Consider the following 7,442-nt stretch of genomic DNA (forward strand, 5'->3'; position numbering starts at 1 on the left):
AATCCATCTATCCTTGTTTGAATAGTTCTCATAAACCACCATTTAAATTCCACCATTGTCCTGTTCCATACATAGGTAGCAACTCTTTGTGAATGCCTTCTTATTGAATCTCATCCTTGTCTCTGTGATTTTTTTTAACACCACCTGATAAACTTCATTTTTGTCATTCAAATCCATTTTCAAAAATATTTAGAGTCTCGAGCTCTACCTGGTAGCGAAACGTACACGCTCTGGTTCTTCAGTACCAGCAGCTGCCACGGAAGTCGCTTGATTCCTCTGGGCACATCTGCAGCACACACTCCACCATCATAAGCCACAGTCATGGTGAAGCTCACAAAGGCTGGTAAAAATCAAGCTTGACCCCAAGAAAATGGCTCCTCTTCCAAAGGAGGTAGAAGAAGATAGTGAAGATGGGGAAATGTCAGATGAAGAAGATGAAAGCAGTGGAGAAGAGATTATCATTCCTCAGAAAAAAAGGCATGAAGGCTACCACAATTCCAGGAAAGAAGGTGATGGTTTTCCCAACAAAAAAGCTTGCAGTTGCCACACCAGGCAAGAAAGCAGTTGTTGCCGAAACCGGTTTGGCTCAGTGGATAGAGCGTCGGCCTGCGGACTGAAAGGTCCCAGGTTCGGTTCCGGTCAAGGGCATGTACCTGGGTTGCGGGCACATCCCCAGTAGGAGATGTGCAAGAAGCAGCTGATCGATGTTTCTCTCTCATCGATGTTTCTAACTATCTATCTCTCTCCCTTCCTCTCTGTAAAAAATCAATAAAATATATTAAAAAAAAAAAAAAAAAAGAAAGCAGTTGTCACCCCTGGCAAAAAGGCAGTGGCTATGCCAACCCCTGGCAAAAAGGAAGCAGTTACACCAGCCAACGCTTTAGCCACACCTGGTAAGAAGGGAGGCACACCAGGCAAAGCATTGGTAGCAACCTCTGGTAAGAAGGGAGCAGCCACCTCAGTCAAGGGAACAAAGAATGGTAAGAATGCCAAGAAGGAAGACAGTGATGAGGAAGATGATGATGACAGTGAAGAGGAGGATGATGAGGAGGATGAGGATGATTTGAGCCAGCAGTGATGAAAGCTACTGCTGCTGCTTCTGCCTCAGATGATGAGGATGATGATGAAGATGAAGAAGAAGATGAGGATGAAGAAGATGATGACTCTGAAGAACCTATGGAGATTGCACCAGCCAAAGGCAAGAAAGCTCCCATAAAAGCTGTTCCTGTGAAGGCCAAGAGCACAGCTGAGGATGAGGATGAAGAGGAGGAGGATAAAGAAGAGGACAATGATGATGATGAAGAGGATGATAATGAGGAAGAGGAGGAGGAGGAAGAGCCTGTCACAGAAGCACCTGGAAATCTGGAAATCGAAAGAAGAAAATGGCCAAACAGAAAGCTGCTCATGAGGCCAAGAAACAGAAAGTGGAAGCCACAGAACCAACTATGACTCTCAATCTCTTTGTTGGAAACTTGAACTTCAGCAAGCCTGCTCCTGAATTAAAAACAGGTAGTGATGTTTTTGCTAAAAATGATCTTGCTGTTGTGGATGTCAGAATTGGTGTGTCCAGGAAGTTTAGCTAGGTAGATTTTGAATCGGCTGAGGACTTGGAAAAAGCCTTAGAACTCACTGATTTAAAAGTCTTTGGCAATGAAATTAAACAAGAAAAAACAAAGGAAGAAGACAGTAAAAATGATCGAGATGCAAGAACACTATAGGTAAAAATCTGCCTTATAAAGTTACTCAGGAGGAATTAAAAGAAGTATTTGAAGATGCTATGCAGATCAGATTAGTCAGCAAGGATGGAAAGAGTAAAGGGAATGCCTATGTTGAATGTAAGACAGAAGCTGATGCAGAGAAAACCTTGTAAGAAAAGCAGGAAACAGAAATAGATAAATGATCCATTTCTCCATACTATACTGGAGAGAAAGATCAAAATCAAGACCATGGAGGTGGAAAGAACAGCACTTGGAGTGGTGAATCAAAAACTCTGGTTTTAAGCAACCTTTCCTACAGTGCAACAGAAGAAATTCTTCAGGAATTATTTGAGAAGGCAATTTTTATCAAAGTGCCCCAGAACCAAATGGCACCTCTAAAGGGTAAGCATTTATAGAATTTGCTTCATTTGAAGATGCTAAAGAAGCTTTAAAATCCTGTAATAAAAGAGAAATTGAGGGCAAAGCAATCAGGCTGGGATTGTAAGGACCCAGGGGATAGCCTAATGCAAGAAGCCAGCCATCCAAAACTCTGTCAAAGGTCTGTCTGAGGAGACTGCGGAAGAGACATTGAAGGAGGCATTTGATGGCTCTGTGCGGGCAAGGATAGTCACTGATCTGGAGACGGGCTCTTCCAAAGGCTTTGGTTTTGTAGATTTCAACAGTGAGGCAGATGCCAAAGCCGCCAAGGAGGCTGTGGAAGATGGTGAAATTGATGGAAACAAAGTTACTTTGGGCTGGGCCAAGCCTAAGGGTGAAGGTGGCTTCAGGGGACGTGGCTGAGGCAGAAGTGGCTTTGGAGGCTGTGGTGGATTTGGTGGCAGAGGCCAGGGAGGTTTTGGAGGTCGAGGAGGCTTCAGAGGAGGCAGAGGAGGAGGAGGAGGCCATAAGCCACAAGGAAAGAAGACAAAGTTTGAATAGTTTCTTCTATCCCTGTCTTTCCCTCTTTCGTTTGAAAAAGAAAAGACTCTGGTGTTTTTACTCTGTTACCTGATCAATGACAGAGCCTTCTAAGGACATTCCAAGACAGTATACAGTCCTGTGGTCTACTTGGAAATCCATTTCAGCGGTTCTCAACCTGTGGGTCGCGAACAATGAAAATACATCCTGCATATCAGATATTTACATTATGATTCATAACAGTAGCAAAATTACAGTTATGAAGTAGCAACGAAAATAATGTTATGGTTGGGGGTCACCACAACATGAGGAACTGTATTAAAGGGTCGCGGCATTAGGAAGGTTGAGAACCACTGATTTAGATAACATTTCAAAGGAGATACCCTGTTGGTTTTGACTGGATATTCGTAAAAACTTTTTAAAGAGATGAGTGATAAAGCGAACCCTTATCTGTAAGTTTTGAATTTATATTGTTTCTTCCCATGTACCAAACCATTTTTTTTCCTAAAATAGTTTTTTTTATGTGTGTGTGTGCGTGTGTGTGTGTGTGTGTGTGCGCTGGGGTATAAAGGGAAGCAGAATGTTTCATCATAATTTTGCTTCAGCAGCTACGGGACAAATTAAAAGTCCTAAACTCTGGCGCCAGAAAAAAAAAAGAAAGAAAACTAAACAAAAAAGGCTCTACAAAAAGAGATGCAAATAAAAGGCAAATAACAATGAATCATTTCTAACACAGAATTGATTTGGAGAAAACAATATAACTTACAACCATAGTTTTCAACCTACAAAGTATAATGCTACAAATCTATCTAGATAAAAGCTACCAGAGCAACAGAAAAGGAAGGGGCACATTCAGATTTTGTTTTTAATTATAGAAAAATGGTATCAGTTGTGGAAGCAACAATTCATGTTAATACCCCAGCATATGCCTACTTTATAAATCTTTTAACTCCTGTAGCTAGTAAACTAGTGATTTTCACTAATGAAAGGGTCAATCTTCAAGAAAGTATCCCTTCCAAACAATATTGAGAAAAACATGATGCTATAAATCCCCCAAAGAACAAATAAACTAGCTCAGGTCCCGGCCAGTTTTGTTTCAGGACTAAAGTATGGGAAGGACGTGGAAGAATGCTGTTACATTCATCAGTTTCATATCAAACTAAATGTTGTCTTGAATGCCTTTACTGTGTGACATGGTATAGATTTGCTTCAGTATTCAAAAGGCATAAATCTTCCATCTGGATTATATTGAAGGTGTGAAAGTTTATAGTTGAAAGACGTATACTTGGCAAAAACTTAAAATTACAGGAAGCTTTTTGAGTAAGTGAAAGGTGAGAAATTACTACAGTCAAAAGATCTGAATATCTGATTTCTTCATTTTGAATTTTACAGTGTTCTTTACAGCACTCAGAACTTAAATGCATCTAAAATCACTATCATTTTATATTTATTTTTCAAAAAATCTTTTGGAATATTTTGCTCACTCATGTAGAAGACTATTTCTTTATAAAAGTGCTACAAAATATACAGAAAATTCGTATTTTACAACTGTTAGCATATTGAGAGTCAAACCAAAAAGGAGTGGAGAAAAGATCATAAGAAAAAGCACACTTTAACAGGAATGTATGTCCCAAAAGCTAGATTTCCTTAACTTTCAAAACTTTAAAACAGAATGGCTAAGTTAACAGCACTCTTAATGCCAGAATCGAAGGGTCCACCTGAGGATAAGCTTTTCTGAGGTCCTTGCACTCATTCAAAGTAGGGTGCCAATTCTTGCACACACAATTTGATCAGTCTCTCCAGGCTTCATGCCTGTGAGAGTGTGAGCTCATCCACTTCTGAATGAATGATTCCCAATCTTTACCTCCAGGTTTCATGGCTCCTCCTGCTTGTTTTTGTAACTCCCCAGTGTACATGTCTGAAGGCACCCACACACATGCAGAGAAATGAACTAGATGTTTATAAGATTCAAATCTATTCTCTATACCAATCCCTGTGCAGGTAAACGAGTGAGTACCTTGGGAATAATCCTCAATTCTTTTCTCTTTCCAGGCCACCTATTATAAACCCTCCTTCAAAATACACGTTGGGAGATCATTTTAGTTTCCACACATCTCTCACTTTTATCCCATTCTATTTAAAATTATCAACATGCCATTAGTATAAGGATTCATTTTTTACCTTAGTCTCCAGCAATAGCCTGTAAATTGGTCTTTCTGACTTCAGGTCTATATATATACCCACAGTGGCCTTAATGTTGTGCAATTTTAAGAACAAAATCTGATTATGCCAATTATTTTTAAAATCCCTGCAGTGTGTCCCCAGTAACCACAAGATTAAAGATGAACCCAATGAACCCTGGCTGGTGTGGCTCAGTTGGTTGAATGTCATCCCTTGAACCAAAAGATTTTGGGTTTAAATCCCAGTCAGGGCACATGCCCAGGTTATGGGTTTGATCCCTGGTCAGGGTATGTACTAGAGGCAACCAATATGTGTTTCTCTCTCACCTCTCTCTCTCTCTTTCTCTCTCTCTCTCTCTCTCTCTCTCTCTCTGTCTCCTCTCTCTAAAATCAATAAAAAGATTAAAGAGAAAGACAAATGCAATGATAAATAACTAGAAGTCCTTATGTGACTACTTATAAACATGTACATAATATTAAACACTGATTGTATATAATAATAACATTGTCTAATTTGTGCATATAATACAAAAAATAGCATAAACACAAAATAGTTGAAAATAGTTTGGAATCTGAGAAAAATAATTAAAATTAAAACTAAGATACTTTTATTGTTTTGAAATTGAGTAGAGTCATTAATTCACTTTAGATTACATTAATCTAACTTATTATGTGAATACATAATAATATCAAAGGGGCCCACTAAAATTAGAGATTATTTGTAAAAATTCCTAATTAACCAAAGAAAGAAAAATATAGTCAGACCTGATAGATCAAAGTTCTCTGAAAAATTAAGGTATGGAAAGTTTTAAAAATAAAGGGTAGAAAAATATCTACCAGGTATATGTTAAACAAGTGTCAGATGATGCAGCTGTATTAATAACAAATCAATTAAAAGTAAAATTATAGTAGAAATAAGGTATGTCTATATAATGATAAAATCTTTTAATAAATAAAATTGTAAGTTATTTAAACTTATACACTTTCAATATTATTACCCAAAGATATATTTTTCAAGAATTGAAAGAATTACAAAGATAGTACTATCTGCCATCACAGTGGGAGACTGTCATTTACCTCTCTCTCTAAGATATAACAGGTAGACCATTCAAAAATACTATAAATTACAATAGCATAGTTATATTAGTCAAGGTCCAATCAAGAGCCAAAATTACATGGCAATTTGAACAAGGACATTTTAATATTATTAATTACTAGAGGCCTGGTGCACAAAAATTCATGCACTGGAGCGGGGGATCCCTCAGCCCGGCCTGCCCCCTCTCACAGTCCAGGAGCCCTCAGGGGCGGGAGGCGACCCGGCGATCAGGGGAAGGCGATGCCCCCATCACACCTCTGCTGCTGCCACTGCCGGCCCTGGTTACCTGAGCCTCGGGCAGCCCAGGGCAGCTGGGCAGCCACCATCCATGGTTTCCCTGTGCCTTGGGCTGGCCCTGGGCAGCTGGGCAGCCGACAGCCAAGGCTTCCTATGCTGCTGGTGGGCAGTCAATTAGCATATTCCCTCCTTATTGGCTGTGTGTGCCACCATCTTTGCGACAGCGTGGGGGTCAATTAACATATTCCCTCTTTATTAGATAGAATGAATTATAACTGAAAGGTGGCTATGGGTAAAATGAAAATAATAATGTCAGATATAAGAGCACTTTCTACCTCTAGGGCTGAGATGGAATACCTATAGAAGAAAAAATTCTGAAACCACTTCCCTACCACCCCACCCTAAGATCCAGATCTTTCCATGATTCTACCAATGTAGCTTAACACCATAAAATTTGGTAGGAGAACAATGTTGTATGGTCACAGGGAAGTTCCACAGGATGGATTTGGAATGAAGAAGCAATTTTGTCTGACACAAGAATCAATCATCCTGATCTAGGTGACCACATGTAGAAAACTGCTCCCAAGGGAGACACACTTATTTTTGGCTCTCACATTGATTATTTCTTAAAATATAATAACAAAAGTTTATGTATTTGGAAAACGAGAAAAAAATATTTTTATAATGTTCATGAGTCAGAAAATTATAAAGAAATTTAAAAATATTTAGATAAATAATAATACAATAAAATATTAAAATAATATTTAAAATGAACAGATAAAGGAAATATTGTACATCAAAAATTTAGAATGCAGTTAAAAAAGCTCTTAGAGAGATTAGTAGTTCACTTTTTAGAAGAACTAAACCTCAAAATCAGTGAGCTATTCATTTACATTATAAAATAAGAAAATGATTATAGAAATAAATCTATAAGAAATTAGAAAAGATAGAAAATAAAAATAGAGGCAGAAATAAAAAGAAAGTAGAAAAGATAGAAAATAAAAATAAAGGCAGAAATAAATGAAAAGTTAAAATAATTAAATAGAGAATGATATAGAAAACATTGTAGCTTCAATAAAGTCAAATGTTGGTTCTTTAAAATATAAATCTCTGACAAGCTAATAATATACATATTTAAAAGATGGAGAAAGAGAGATAAGTAATGTTATTAATGTTATTAAATAAGCACTGACACTGGAGGACAAGGAGGAGGTGTGAAAGAGAAAAAGAAAGAAGAAGAGGAGGAGACCAGGAGCTGAAGGGGAGAGGAGGAAGAAAAATAGAGAAAAACATCAATTATTTGGTGGAATTTAC

At 38.0% G+C, this 7,442-nt stretch overlaps 1 pseudogene; it reads left to right on the top strand.

Moving 5' to 3' along the window:
• The first annotated feature begins 321 nt into the window (after positions 1-321).
• Positions 322-2,636, top strand: LOC139004937 (nucleolin-like; annotated as a pseudogene).
• Positions 2,637-7,442: the final 4,806 nt, after the last annotated feature.

This window comes from Myotis yumanensis, unplaced genomic scaffold (genome assembly GCF_028538775.1).
Source record: "Myotis yumanensis isolate MYYU_CA2020_CCGP unplaced genomic scaffold, mMyoYum1.0.hap1 SCAF_3, whole genome shotgun sequence".
Lineage (NCBI taxonomy): Eukaryota > Metazoa > Chordata > Mammalia > Chiroptera > Vespertilionidae > Myotis > Myotis yumanensis.